This window comes from Miscanthus floridulus, chromosome 12 (genome assembly GCF_019320115.1).
Source record: "Miscanthus floridulus cultivar M001 chromosome 12, ASM1932011v1, whole genome shotgun sequence".
NCBI classification, from domain to species: Eukaryota; Viridiplantae; Streptophyta; class Magnoliopsida; order Poales; family Poaceae; genus Miscanthus; species Miscanthus floridulus.
Genome location: NC_089591.1, coordinates 13539062 through 13554589, shown reverse-complemented (window position 1 = coordinate 13554589; position 15528 = coordinate 13539062). Strand labels below are relative to the sequence as shown.

At 42.0% G+C, this 15528-nt stretch overlaps 1 long non-coding RNA gene across 1 annotated transcript; it reads right to left on the bottom strand.

Moving 5' to 3' along the window:
- Positions 1–1044: 1044 nt before the first annotated feature.
- On the bottom strand, positions 1045–1686 carry LOC136498588 (uncharacterized). The gene is made up of 2 exons (XR_010769663.1): positions 1649–1686; positions 1045–1563 (listed from the first exon to the last, which is right to left on the bottom strand). It is a non-coding gene; the product is annotated as an uncharacterized lncRNA (long non-coding RNA).
- Between the last annotated feature and the right edge of the window lie 13842 nt (positions 1687–15528).

Below are 15528 nucleotides of genomic sequence, written 5' to 3'. Positions count from 1 at the left end.
ATACTGCCTCGTTGACCGACAGATCGAGCTATTGAGATTACGTCGACCAAGGTTCTTGACCAGGCGACCAAGTATCTCACCTAAATCCTGATGAAGTATCTCACCCTAGCATGGAGTCTGAAGGAAAGGATGCAGCAGCCGCCGATGGTGACCTGTTCAGTAGTAGATTTACATGGTGCTCTCATAGTCTCCTAGATTGATCTCATGTTTTGTCAGAGCAATTTTTGTATATGATGTTGTCCTGTTCAGTACTAGTAGATTTACACTAGCTTCTTACTGAATCAATGACTGTCGTTCTGTGGTCTTTGAATGAACCATACGTATGGCTCCTTTATGTATTCTGCCTATGATGGGGATTAAGTTTAATTATGATCAAATTAGTTACAAACGGTGTAATAGCTTTGCTTGTTGCGTCAACTACAGAAGCTAATTGACGCACTGAGGCTGAACGGTCTCATCAGAAGCTAATGTCAGAAGTTAGCACCATGCATACAATTCGCTCCGATCCCTTGCAAACTCTATTCTGTGCATGTGGTTTGATCCTCGGTGCACCGTGGGTATTTAACTAGAGAAATAAAGGCTCGGGTCGAACCGGAAACCTCATTTTACCTCAATGGAGCGGGTGGGTCGAGAAAACATTCGCACCGATCCGGCCACTTTGTAGGTGTATCCAGAACGATCTCAGTTGAGGCACTAAAAACTTTCCATGCATAGATACACACAAATATTTAAATTGGCCACATAAATTTTGATTTAGTTGATGAGTCATCAAAATTTCTTCAACATCGTCACTGCATATTGAATATTTTCCTAAAGACATCATAAGAAATGCCACTGGGGCCATTGATCTATTATCCTGATTGACCCTTACCTGTTTTCTTGGGGTGATGACCACTCAAAGACAAATTTCTTTCTTATTTTAAAGGAAAATATTATTATTCTTCTGAATGTAAAAAAAGAACGTGATGATGCAGAGGCAAAGAGCAGTAAATAATACTATTAACAATGGCCAATTAAAGAACTTCATCCACGGATTTATCTGAGTGACATATTATAACACACAGGAAATATTTTTATTTATTGTTTAATATTGAGCGTACGCTCAGTACAATTACACGGCATTTTACAGTCCCAGAGATTATTTAGATAGGTCTAAACCCAGATGATACAAGGGACTTAAGAACCTGGTGACGCAACCTACCATGTCTGTATATAGGATATCCATCCTCCATATGCATGGGAATGCAAGCATATATCTCTAACAATCATATTTTATTTTGCAAGGATTGGAGGACATTTTGCAGCAGATATCTCTATTATCCCAGGTGTGGGCCATCATCGTCAGCTTCCTTCCAAGATTTATGCCCTTCATGAAACCAGTTCCTTCATTGTTTCCATATGAATTTGCCAGCAAGGTGGTTTCTTGGGCCTTTGTTCCGAGAAAAGTTGCATGATCAAAGTAACCAATAGTGCACATCATGTTCATCAAAATGAGAAGTGACACTGTTGTAGGCTTCATCTACTTATATGTTAGATGCATGTGTACGTGTTAGGCTTCAATTTCTGATGACACAATAACAGGGAATTGTATATTAAATCCTACTGAACAAAATAAAATGGATGAGCTCATAGAAAGAAAAGGACTCACCCCTGACAGCTGATTAGTTGAGGGCTTGTGTTGTTGATAACCAAAGATACACTTGAGCACGCTATATATAGCCATATGAATAGAAAAGTAGCTGTCTAGATGAATATGACGCCCATGATATTATGCAACTGGGGTTGCGGAGCTGCAAGCCATTACTTGATAATAGGTCTTGGCGCATTATGTTTCATTAGTACAGAACCATTCAGTACTTGTGGTTCCAGATCACTACAATTGCAAGAATTGGTGTCGGCAGTGGGCAAACGGGACTAATGGCTCCTCCTATTGCTGCTAGGTCATAAAGCAACAGCGTAAAGGCCACCACTGAGGGTTGAAGGTACCAACCGGCAATAAGAACCCTTATCACAAGTAATGTAATATATATATCTGTAGGCAACAGGCACTATATAATAAAACGGTGTCAAAAAGGCTCCGACTTGAGGTATAGGGGCCTTCACTACCGGATACAGGATCTTTGCCGAGTGCCAGGGGCACTCGGCGAAGCCCCAAAAACACTCGGCAAAGGGTTTGCCGAGTGTTACACTCGGCAAACGACACTCGGTAAACGTTTTGACGGCAAACGCTAGTTTGCCGTGTGTTTTTTGTCGCGCACTCGGCAAAGACGTTGCCGAGTGCCCAAAACACACTCAGCAAACAATTTTTCAGAAAAAAACCAACCCGCCGTCTTCTCCTCACTGCGCCGCCACCACGCCACACCGCCATCACGCCGCACAACCACCTCGCTGCGCCACCACGCCCAGGGCGCCATCACGACAGGGCCGGATCTGGTGGAGGTGGTGGAGGAGCGCCGTCGGGAAAGGGGAGAGGCAAGGGGAGCGTCGCCATGCCGAGAGAGGAAGGGGGGAGGGCACCACCGCTGGGAAAGGGAGGGGGAGGGCACCGCCGCGCTGGGAGAGGGAGAGGGTAGGGCGCCACGACGCTGGGAGAGGAGGGCCGCGCGCCAAATCTGTCCGCCCGCGCCGGGGCCGGATCCGGCCTCCCCTTGCGCCACCGTCACCAGATCCGCCCGCACCGGGGCCGGATCTGGTGGAGACGGTGGAGGAGGAAGGGAGGTGCGCCGCCGCGCAGGGAGAGGCAGGGGGAGCGTCGCCGCGCCGAGAGAGGAGGGCCGCGCGCCAGATCCGTCCGCCCACGCCGGTGCGATCCGGCCTCCCCGTGCGCCACCGTCGCCGGATCCGCCCGCACCGGGGCTGGATCTGGTGGAGGCAGTGGAGGAGGGAGGGAGGTGCGCCGCCGCGCAGGGAGAGGAAGGGGAGCGCCACCATGCCGAGAGAGGAAGGGGGAGGGCGGGCCGCGCCGGCGAGGGAGGAGGGGAGGGCGGGCCGCGCCAGCGAGGGAGGAGGGTAGGGCAGGCCGCGCCAGTGTCGGAGAGGGAGGAGGGGAGGGCGGGGCCGCGCCGGTGCCGAGAGGGAGGAGGGGGCGACGCGTGCCTGTGCGCGGAGAAGGGAGGGGGCGAGCGGACGCGGCGCGGGGAGACGGGGATGGGGCCGTGCGGGGAGACCTAGGGCGTGTCCACTGGGGGTTAAAAAAGATTTTTTTCGTTTGCCGAGTGTCCTTGATCTGGGCACTCGGCAAAGTTCTTTTTTCCATTTTTTTCTTCTCCTTCTTTCCCAGGAAAAATATTTTTTTCCTTTGCCGAGTGTCCTAGATCTGGGCACTCGGAAAAGATTTTTTTTTATTTTTTTTTCTCCTTCTTTCCCAGAAAAAAATATTTTTTCTTTTATCAAGTGTAAAAAAAACACTCGGCAAACCCCATCTTTGCCGAGTGTTTTTTTTTGACACTCGGCAAACCTCCTCTTTTCTGAGTGTTTTTATCGCAGCACTCGGCAAAGAACTTATTTACCGAGTGCCCGAGAGAATACACTCGGCAAACATAAAAACACTCGGCAAATTTGACGTTTCCAGTAGTGCTTGGAGGAGACTATATAAACAAGAGGATGGAAGCCATACACATCAACTAAGCTAATACAAATGTCTCATCATCCAATGCTTGTATATGGCAAGGATCGGATGGCGGAGGCGAGCTCTCAAAGGACTAGGCTTTTACGGTTCTATTGCACCAAATTCTTGTATAATGCAAGAATCGAAAAGTCAAGTAGCAATTGGTTTTGCCAAAATTCTAATTTCTTGTCACAGTTGCTTCATCATCATCATTTAGGGTTTTCAATGCGATTCATCTTTGCCCTTCTTGATATGGTACAGTGTAAGCTTGTATCATACTATGTTATTAAAAATCCGAGCGCTGCTAGTGCATATCTACGGGGTGTCAAGTTCTAACATGTGCCTTAAGTTTCACCAACGAATTCCATGGAACAACTTCCGTTCAAAGCTTCTTTGGCTTTCTGCATTACTTGCAGTTGCAGTATATTTGTGTAACGGACATTAACTGAAAAAGCATGTCGGTTGTTACAGGCTTTGCAGTGCCTCTGTAATTTATGATTGACACAATAGATAAATGAACAAACCACCCATTTTCCAAGGCACGCCTGACAGGAATGATTACTAGCATGTCATAGCGATCGATCAGAGGGCAGCAAAAGGGTGTCATCTATATGCTGATTGCTGATGAACGCGCTTATTTTTATGCCCAAAAAGTCTACCGTCCATCCCTTTTCGATTTTGAAAACCAGAAGCTTTGTTCTCGAGACAAGAATGCCAGATTAGTCAGTACACCAGCCGTTCTGCCATTGTATCTGTACATGTTTATAACGCAGTTCTATTGTCCTGGTAATAAGGCTCGGCCATGCATGCTGCAGCATCCGACCGGGGTGTAATGCCTGAGATGTTAGGGACAAACTGGAATGACACAAGTCATGGATGGAAGGTTAGAAGTATATAAGAGACGACTTTGATTGCCATTGACAACGAAGGAAGAGCATATAGGATGAAATACATAAGGTGGTATATAGTGCAAGGTATCACAAGCGAGTAATTTTTTTTATTACACTTAGAATTTTATGGCAATTTTGTGATAATGCTCCACGTACACTATATTTGCTAAAAATGCACTAAACCTTTGGTTCGAAAAAAAAATCAGTGGGAACTGTTATGTGGGCAGTCCTTGGTGTGGGCTCCTAACATAGATTCACGATATGTATGAATGCATGAGGGAGCTATAATTTCTCTTTCCAACACTACTACTCTGAATTTATAGAGTAGTCCCGTATATAAATGTTGGTCCGTTAGTTACTGCTAGTTCTGTAGTAGTGGACGAAGTAACATATGCTAAGCTTCTGATAAAGAAATTGTCAAGCAGCTCTTGTTGCACTACAGGCTTTGATAGTTTGGATCCCACAAATGCATCTACAAAATACCACATCAAACAATTGTATGCTTTCCACTTGCAAATTTATGTACTACAGCCATCAAATAGTACGTCTTCTCCCCTAAACCGATAAAATGATATGCTTGTATTGCTTTTGTTTCTTCTTGCATTGTCTACTTAACCACAGCTAAGTCATATGATGAAATAATAGTAGTCACAAGAATTTGGATAGGGCAGAATGTATATTATTTCCAATGGAAAAGTGATTCAAATGAATTATCATTTTATTGAGCTGTGTGACCTGAGGCAATGGAAGAGGTTTGAAAATAAGATAATCCAGGCAAACAGATGAATATGGTAAGTGGTTTATCTTGTAATCACCTTCCTAGATTGGAAGTATGGATGGGCTACAACTATAGATACATCTAGGATAAGATTGGTTGTCATTACCCCAAAAACAATAGTATCAATCTCCCAACTAGAGTAGTGGATTTTCTGCACGCGCACTCCAACTTGTGAATAATAATTGCAGTGAACCCATGGAATATTTTGATACGTCCGACACACAAATAAGACAAATGATATAATTATGTCGCCAGTAACATGATATCAACTTGATGGCACGCGCACCAAACACACACTTTCGATGTCTAGAACTTTATGGCAATACTTGTCATTCATATACTCCCCTATATTTCAACATCTAACGAGGACAAGAAAAATAGACTTTGCCACATAATTCCTTCTATAATATAGCCTCTGAATAAAAAAATTCATAACTGCAAGAGGGTCTGTTAAAACGTTAGCACAATGATATTTGTTTTCACATTACAAATTTTATATATCATGTGAGGATAATTTCTAGGTTAATATTAGTGAGTTCTGAATCAAAAATTGGGTGCAGATCCTATAAAGTGGAATGGTAAGAATACAACTTAAGTATTTTATTGGATATTTCTCGTATAAGAAAGGATGAAGTATTGATGGTTTTAGTTAATCAATGAAATAATTATAAGTTATCATGATTTGAGAACAAAAGGCCACATAATTGACCATGAGTCCTAGATTGTATTGATTTCGTATCAACCTTCTAGTGAATGAATATTTAGAAAACGCTTCTAGTAAATGCATGCCAATCACATATGTTCTCGAAAATCTTTCTTTGGTTCACTTTTTTTACTAATTTTTGAGGAATTGTTTCCAGCTAGCCTTGCGACCGCACATAGGAATGTTTTTACAAGATTTGATCAGCTAATCACATCCTCAACACTGAAACACATTTCATAACTCTCTCCCATTCTAGCTGATATACGCCTGTGCCTAAAACTTATTAGATTCCACAAAATAATATTTATCCTTTATTGTTCCAGATACAAAATGTGGAGAGCTCAAGGATATATCTTGAACACAAAGAAAATTCAGTGGCCAAAACTAAACTAGATATAGACGACAATTTAAGTATTAGCTTGCCATTATATATTCATCACACTGAACTATATGTCATTCCATAATCTCTACAGCCAATATATGGCCATCTGCTGCATAAATAGCTTGATCATCAAGTATTCTTATAACAATTTTTTTGACGTGATTTACATTCATGAAAAATTCGGGCTGTCATCACTTTGGAGCAGTTTTGTTGTCCGTATGGGAATCTTAAAATTGAAGAAGCGGATTATATTGAGCAGAACATTCAGACAACCTTGTCAGTTTTACAGAGGAAAAAAAAGGCTGTCCATACACACAACGCCAAAAGTAGACAAAAGTGTTACCATGATTACTTCTAAATTTTATCTGCTAAAACTGTAGACCAGGAAACTTCACTAACACCAATAAAACACCATGATCTTTTGCAACATTAGGTTCAAAGGAATTATTTCTTTTGAAGAAATAAACCACCTGAACAAAGACTAATTGCCATCTAGTAGGATAGACCAAGTGCTAGGCAATAGTTTTCTTTTCATAAACATATTAACATATATCAGAGCGAGCAGCTTCCAATGTGATAACTATTTTTTTATAGTATATTGAACAGTATGCTTACTTTGATATGTTTTTTATGACCGCTTCAAGATTTATTCCTTATACAAGGACAGCATACAAATGGTGCGCTATTATATAGAAACTGTTTTCAGAGACGTCCTATTTTTTATAGGAGCACCTAGATCAAGAACAACCTCTAGAGACGCTTCTAACAAGCCCCAGACAATGGATCACCCCTGGAAATCAATTTTTTGGTTGTAGCTGGTCTTACAAACCACTCTCAAGGCATGGTGGTGTACAATTAGACATGAAAGTAGGTCAGGTGAACAAGATTTTCCCATTTTCTTGCCCCAATGTCATGATAATTTATGGTGAACTAGTTCATTTTCAAATAGGTATTCATTTCAGATCTAGAACTAGGTCTATATCAATATATATGGAGAGAGAGAGAGAGGATTAACATAATATTGTTTTTGTGAGTTGGGTTGAATATTAATTATTGACAATTATTTCTTAAAATGTGTTGGTTTTAGTTATGACATTTTTATTTTTTTGTTAGCTACATTAATAGTTTGATTACTGACTAATGCTATACTTAGGTAGCTACGGATATGGCAGGGTTTACTATTTATTTGGACAATGACGGTTTAATGTTAGTTCAATAATTTTATGTAATCATGAATTGGTTAGAGATTGGACCTAAATTATTCCAATGTTTACCCACTATGTCCATGTATTAATTGATGGTATAGTAGTTCCTATTTGTATGGGAATCAAGTTTGGGATGCCATCCTAATTAGAGATTTGAATGGAGAGAGATTGGTTGTCGTTTTTTTTTAACTAGATTGGTTATCGTTACCCGACAAAAAGAGTATCAATCTCACAAATAGGATAGTGGGTTTTCTGCATGCGCACTTCTCTTTGTGAAGAAGAATCACAATGCACGCATAGAATATTTTGATACGTCCGACACACAGATAAGATAGATGATATAATTGTGTCACCAATAACACGAAAACTACTTAATGGCACGCGCGCCCAACACACACTTTGGATGTCTAGAACTTTAGGGTAGTACTTGTCATTCATATATATGATTATACATCTGTATATTGTTTACTATTCCCCTGTTATATTTCGACATATAACGCATGGAGGGTCTGTTAAAACATTTATCCAATGATAAAATTTTGCATTATAAAATTTATGTCATTTGAGGATAATTCCAAGTTAATATTTTGGGTTTTGAATCAAAAATTAGGTGCACATACTACATACAAGGAAGGATTGCAAGAATACAGCTTAAGTATTTTATTGGTGATTTCTCCAATAAGAAAATATCAAGTATTGATGGTTGTAGCGCACTAGCGCTAATGCATGAAATAAGTTGTCTGATTTGTAAACAACGCCAAGTAATAGACTATGTGTTGAAGATTCTACCAATTTCTTATCAACCTTTTAGTTATTTGGACAATTAAAACAACACTTCTATTGAATGCATGCCAAACATATGCATGTTCTAAAAAAAACTTTCTTGGTATCCTTATTTTTTAGAAAATGGATTTTTTTCCCAGCCTCTACCACCACACATAGCCATTCTTTTACAATATTTCATCTGTTAATCACATCCTGAACACGGAAATAAGTTGTACCTGATATATGCCTATCAGCCTATGCGTAAAACTTAGATCCCAGAAAATAATATTTTTCAATACTGATCCAGGTAGAAAATGTGCAGAACTAAATGATATATCATGAGCACCAACAGAATTCTGTGGCCAACTCCGATAATGGATAGTCATGTAATAAGAAAAAACAATATATAAGATTTCAGTATTAGCTTGGCATTATATATTCATCATACTGAACTTCATGTCGTTCCATAATATCTTCAATATGGCCATTTGCTGCACACATCGCTTGATCATCACGTATTTTTAGAACTTTTTTTTTACATGATTTACATTCACCACAAGTTCAGGCTGCCATTACTTTTGAACAACTTTTGAAAACCTTGTCACTTTTATACCGAGAAAAAAGGCTGTTCGTACACACAAGCCCAAAAGTAGACAAAAGTATTAGCATGATTACTTCTAAATTTCGCTAACAAAAATAAAACACCATGATTTTTTTGCTACTTTAGGTTCAAAAGAATTATTTCTTTTGAAGAAAAATACCACCTGAAGAAAAATAACACCATGATTATTTCTTTTGACGTTCAAAAGAATTAACTTGCTGGAATCCTACAATTTTATAACTTGCTTCAGGTGGTTCCAGGCATCCACTAATTCGACATGTCGACCACCAGCTAGAAAGAAAAAGGCAATATATCTAGCCGTTGAGACAATCTAATCCACTGTTCATGGGCAATCAGATACAATCTTGACTCCTGCAGCATAGCATTAGCTTTATTGTTTGTCACTTGGATGGTAGTCAGTACTCAGTGGCATATATATCACCATGATTTCCTCTAAGTTTGTAGATGTTAAAGCTTCATGCAGTTCTTGAGCTTTCACTAATACCAACAACACATCATGGTTTTCACAAACCTAGCTAGCTATCGCTACACTGTCTGTATAGGTTGAAAGAATTATCTTTTCTAAAGAAATATTCCTCCTGAAGAAAGACGCATGAACGTCAGCCTCTGTAACCCCTTCATGAATATGAGACGATGATGTGATTGGCTTGTCTAGTCCGATAGATAGAGGATGTACTAGATGTTATAAACATCATTACATAGAGAGATGAGATTCGGGGAACTTTCAAAACAAAATGAAATTATCTTGTAGTACGTCAAGCATTGTGTCTACATTTATTTGTTTTCTCACATCAGAAAATACGAAGACCAGGCATGTTAGAAGCATTTCAGCATTTCCATTCAATAAATTTATTTCACTTTTTGCAGTTCTGATAGAAAAAGAGGCTCGTTCACTACTACAAAAACATTTCTAGGGGCGGCTGGTAGCTCTTTGTAGGGGCGGTTTGCCCAGCCGCCCCTACATAAGGGTCTCTACAAGTCATGCATTTGTAGGGGCGGTTCCCAGGCCGCCCCTACAAATCGATTTGTAGGGGCGGCTCGTAATACCAGCCGCCCCTACAAACAGGTATTTATAGGGGTGGTTCAATCTAAAACCGCCCCTACAGTATGTTTTTCCGCTAAAAAAAATTCAAATTTACATTTCAAAATCTCGTTGCCGAACATCCCCCGACCAATGTTCCGAACCGCGTTCGTGTTGCCGAATGCCCCGCGACCAGCGTTCCGAACCGCGTTTGCGTTGCCAAACGCCCCGCGACCAGCGTTCGCGTTGCCGAACGCCCCGTGCCCGTGACCGCGACTACAAGCACAAGAGTATTCTATAAACTACAATTACAAGTCCAATTTACAAGAATATATACAATCCATCATTAAATATATAAATTCCATATACATTGTTATCAACGTCCTAGAGCTAGCCTTTCAGTCTCACGAAGGTGTTGGTACTGAGGATTTGTACCTAACTCAGACTCTCGGTCATGGTAGGCGCCTCTGATGTGTACAATCTGGTCCAATATGAAGTTGCAAAGGTCGCCAACGATGCTCTAAGAGTTGGTCATCCTTGTATGGGTCTCTTTTCATTCCTTTCTCTTCTCTCCACTATAAGAGAACACGTTTCGGTTTAGTATTTCATACCATTTATGAAGTTTTTATACTACGGGTGAAGTGGTTCAAACTTACCCTTAAGGGGTGTCTCCTGTAGGCACCGGTGTTACTTATTATAGAACATATATAGTATCCACAATGTACACTCCCAGGCTTCTGCTTGGGGCACTGTGTGTTTTGCATATGAAAATGTTAAGTAATGCTTTTGACAGCCATGTAATAGAGTACCGAAGAAGTAAGTTACACTTACCGCACATAGTATTTTTATAGCCAGCTTATAACACCCTAAATTTTATAACATTTTTAAATAGGGGAAATTGATGTGTTAAGCATTTTATGGGCATTTGAATTTAGGAAATAATAATTTTATTAGGAGTAAAATCAAATATAGGTCAACAACCATGAATGTGCATTCATGCCGCTGCATGTTATTTTGAATTGCTTGGTTTGAAGTCAGGATTTCGAATTGAGTTCAAATAGCATTTTGAGCTTGCTTTGAAGAAAAATTCGAAAAAGAAAAGAAATGACTTTCTTCTTCTCCTTCTTTTCGGCCCGAAGGCCTGCTGCCGCGGCCCATTTCTTTTCTTCCCGCGCGGGCCATTTTCTTTCCAGGCGGCTCTATTCCTTCTCGCGCCGGCCCACGTTCTTCATCGCTTGGGCCGAAGCCTGGAACCCCAGCCCAGTCACGCGCCCAGCCGCAGCCGCTCCCGCTGACCGCGCAAGCGTTTTCCCCGCCGCTGACCAGCCGGGCCCGCTGGTCAGGCTTTTCTTCCTCGCGTCGTAGCTGTGCCAGACTCCCTCTCTGCCGAAGCCGTCGTGTCCGACCCGGCCACGCCTCGGTTCCATGAATCCCAAGCCATCCCGCGCCCCATAAATAGCGGTTGTGGCCCTCCTCTCTCCCCTATCTCATCTGGCGTTCGTTTTTCTTCGCCAAGCAGCCGTAGCCGCTTCTCGCTCGAGCGCCGCCGCCGATCTCCGCTGCCAGCTCGCGCCGGGTCGCCTCTACTGCCTCTCGTCCTCGGTGCTCGGGTCCAGTGAGTTCTCCGTTCCGTCCTCTCTTCCCCTATAGTTTTTGTTTCGTCGAATGGTGCACTGGAGGTCGAGGTTGGAGAGCTCCAGCACGCCGGCCATGGAGCCGCCGTAGCTCAAGCCGCCGGAGCACTGTTCCGGTGCTCTCTTTCTTTTTATTTTTACCAGATCGATTCTCATCCGTCGGTTTCTAATCCGATGGCTCATAAATGAAGATACCCCTTCGCTGCGTATCTTTCAAATACACCCTTATAATTATTCCAGATTCAACCCGCGGTCCTTTGCGCGTTTCACAGTTTACGTTTCTTTCGTTCGAAAGCGTATTTTCTTTCGGATGGGCTGAAATACGTTTTCAAATTATTTACAGTTTTGCCATTCAACTTGTTTTAGCCATAATTTCTCTGTTTCAACTCCGATTTGATCCGTTCAAGTTGCGACAGGTTCGTAATTAAGTAATCTACATGCTTATGCTACTGTAAAGTAGTTTTCCAACTTTTATAATTTCGAGCTTAGATCTAATCTATTACTTGTCTATAGGAAATCTTGTATAAATCATAACTTTTCTGTTTTAGATCCGATTTTTGTGATCTTCGCGTCTGTGTGTTCATAGCGAGACGTAGATTCGTTTTCCAAACTTTTCATCTTGATTCTTTGCTGTTGGTGTACTGTTCTAATCTATAGCCTTGGTTGCTTTGCATGATTGCTCCTAGATGCTTGTACTGTTGCTGTGGTTATCGAGTATAGACGGTGAGCAGTTCTCGGAAGATCAAGGGTACGAACTTTGACGAGCAGGACCAGCAGGAGTACGTTGCTCAAGGCAAGTATAGCATGGGATCATCCTTGTTTCCTATTCACTTTAAATCATTAAAACCATGTTGCATGTGTCGTCTTGATAGGAATTTCCTAGAATTGGACTATTGCCTTGTCACCTATGGGTTATGCATATGGGTAGCTTTGCTAGAGCTCAGTTAAACCATGATCTTGTAACTTGACTAATGGTATATGCAATAAACATAAAATATGACTTTTTAGCAACATGGAAACAGGGGGCTGGCAGTGTTTAGCTACTTTCTAAATGCTTCAGATTCCTCTCCCTAAGGACTTATCTGTAAGTGATCATCCGGGAACTTACAGTACAGCTAGTGAGAGCTACATGGCTCTGGCTTTGGCTAAGTATGAGGACCTTTTCTAGCTTGTTAGTGGTTACCTTTATGGCGCAAGAGGGGTGTGTTCCGGGTTGGATGTAGTGTGGCCTCTGTCCGTCAGTGTATAGGCTGCGCGTCATTGTGCCTATCGGAAGAGGAGCTCTACATTCATAGGCCACAAAAACCTAGCGGCCCTAACTTGTTAGACGAACCTTTGAAAGGCTTCATAGTGACCCCTGCCTGCTCACCTTGGAAGTGTTTTGGGAGTTATAAACCTGGGCATATGGGAATCACGACTCACAGTGAAAGTGTACAACCTCTGCAGAGTGTAAAACTGGTATATCAGTCCGTGCTCACGGTCACGAGAGGCCTTGGAACATTTATGGAATAGATGATCACTAAGTAATATCTGTTTATGCTATTCATTACTCATGTTTACATTTGATCATGTGTTCTACTTTGGGAACTGAAACACCTTGATGCTACTCATGAGCTAAAACTGTGACAACTAAAAGCTGACCTGCTGTTAAGCCTGTGTCTAGCCTATAGAGCCTCATGAACCCCATGTTACACTTGTTGAGTACGACATATACTTACGCTTGTTTATTTTCACTATTTGGATAAAAATCCCGGATGGGTAACAGATGACCCTGAGAATGATGATTTCCCTGAGGACGAATAGACTTGTGGTCAACCAGTCGACGTCCCTGTGAATTAGAGCTTCCGCGATAGAACTTTTTATTATTTGTGCTATACTTATGTAATAACTCTGTCTTATTCGTGATGTAATAAACATTGGAGATGATACTATTCATAATTTATCGGCTTATGTGTGTGACTGATCTCTGGGCGCACATAAGGTTATGCACCCCATTTTATCCTTAAAATTGGGTGTGACAGATTGGTATCAGAGCCGTGTTGACTGTAGGACGCAAGCCTAGTTAGCAATGGTCGTTTTAGCTTCTTTTGCTTCACTCATTTCATGCTTTCTATCTCACCCTTGTTATTTGCTAAAGTTTTATGCTTCTTTTGCCTTATTCTATTATGAAAATTACTGCTTCTAATCTAACCTAACTAAATCAAATTTTGTAGATGCCTCGTACCCACAAGACTGCCCACATGAGCACTGGAGGGTATTACCCGCCACAAGGTTTGTCCGTGGATCCTGAGGAGGAAGAACCTCAGGAGCAGGAATTGGATTCGCCAACACCGCCAATGCCTGAGTCCACACCTAAGCCAGCCCAGGATGACCCTCAAGAAGTTGAGATCGTTGACTTGTACGAAAACGAAGATGAAGACATTGTTGAAGAGGATGAGCCGATCCCGCCATTGGGTTGGACAATAAAGGTGTGGTATAAGCCGGGATGTGAATTCTCCGTTTCACATCACCGACTCATGAGCTTGCTTCAGACATACTACAGTGACTGGGATGCAGCTGTAGAATACGCTTGCGAAGAGCATGCACACCCTCTTGAAGACACCTACTGGAAGGTTAGGGTGTGCATCACCATCAAGGATGAGCAGAAAGGTGCGTATCAGCTGGATTCAAACTACGCACACCATGGTCACCGCGCTACCATGGAGGACGGCATAGAAGATGCAGCCGCTGAAGCTTGCATAGGCCTCCGTGGTCGCCGATTCGAGGTCATGAAGGATGATCAATATCGATTCCTTCCTCATCAACACCCAGAATTGGGATGGGTGATGATGGACCCCCAGGGCATGGATCCAACCACGGAAGTGATGGTACACTTTGGTTACGAGGCTGTGTCAAGGATTCGCCGGTTGGAGGATCAATTGAAGGCTCAGCAGAAAGCAATCAAGAGGCACCAGCAAGTGATAGACGAACAAAGGGTGTGCCTTAATTTGCCCAAGATGTATGAGGAGCTTCCTCATAAGTACCGCCCCTAGATGTTGGAGTCCCTCTTTATGTAATAGCACGATAGTAGAACGAGCGAGTCGAGTTGGGTTGAGTTTTTAGTGCGGTGTGGACATTGCGTGTTTAGTTGATTTGTTCTTATGTTTATGCATGAGTTGGATCTTTGTAATGTGTGCTGGAACTTCGTGGGCATGTCCTCAAGTTCCATATTTAATAATATTAAAGTTTGGGTCAATAAATAAATAGTTGGGTTTGTTACATCTCGCTCCTTCGGAATCTATTTTTCGGAGCAGTCTGCCTTTATCTTAATGCCGAATAAAATATACACGACCAAAAATTATGAAATTGTTGTGGGAATAACTAGACTTAATTACCTTTCCAATGCCTCTGGAATCACCCCCATATCTGATCTGGTTCGTGAGATATCTCTGTTTCAAGTTAAAGTTACTTCACAGTCTGGAATCTGGGAATAGTTTCGGTTGTATCCTGTTTTTGAGTAATCTAACGACAGAATCTGGGAAAGTGGCCTGAATAAAAGTTGTAGAGAATTTCGTAAGCTTTCCAACCATATAAAGTACACTCTATTTGGATTTCGAGAACTCGAGATATGACTGTTTTACAGAGCTGCTGTTGTTGAGACTCGTCCAGAAAATTTTCAGAATGTATTCTAACTTGGGGATTTCTGAATTTTGAATATTTGATAAGCAGATGTCTAGAAGAGGAAGAGGCCGAGGTCGTGGAGGTGTTCCCCCACATCCACCACCACCACCACCGACTATTGAACAACTCTTGGCAATACAGACGCAACTCATGCAAACGTTGGTGCAGAATCAACAGGGTGGTGGAGCACCACGTGATAAGCGTGGTGAATTCTTGAAGGGCCGTCCCCCGGTGTTCTCTCGTGCCACTGATCCACTGGAA